Raw genomic sequence first — 563 nt, 5'->3', positions numbered from 1 at the left:
CCAGACTCTCTGTGAATTTTCCATTTTTACGTGGCTTATTTTTCTTTATTTCTTTTAATCTATAACTATCTGTACTCTGTCTCTTTAAAGACTTTCCCCTTTGTTTTTATTCTCTCCATCTTTTTTCTTCTCTCAAGCCTACGTACACTTATCCAACATTGTGACCCATTTAGTGGTCTTTTATGACTGAATCTGTCCTATTGTGAATCTGCAATTTTTTACTATCCAGGAGTACTTCTTAAAATGTAAAGCCCTTCTTAAAAACTTAAGTTGCGCCATGTAGAGGTAATACGGTGCCACCTGTTTACTGCCAGTCTAAACCTTAATTGTGCGGTTATTAGGATAATTACGATAGTTCCTGCCTGAGACCAGCACCGTTCAGCATGGCTGAGCTGTTTGTGCCTCTGGGTCACTTGTGCCTCTGAGCTGCAGAGCAGAGGGCTGCTCTGGTTGTTGGCTCCACCTCTCTCCAATTTCAAAATGGAGGACATACCATTTTCTACTAGCTCTGGGGCCACCAGGTAGGACACTCAGCACTTTAACTCTGAGACTGAGCGTGCGGC

Source organism: Microtus ochrogaster, chromosome 6, assembly GCF_000317375.1.
Source record: "Microtus ochrogaster isolate Prairie Vole_2 chromosome 6, MicOch1.0, whole genome shotgun sequence".
Classification (NCBI taxonomy): domain Eukaryota; kingdom Metazoa; phylum Chordata; class Mammalia; order Rodentia; family Cricetidae; genus Microtus; species Microtus ochrogaster.
The sequence above is the reverse complement of the archived record's forward strand: the minus strand, read 5'-3'. Positions refer to the sequence as shown.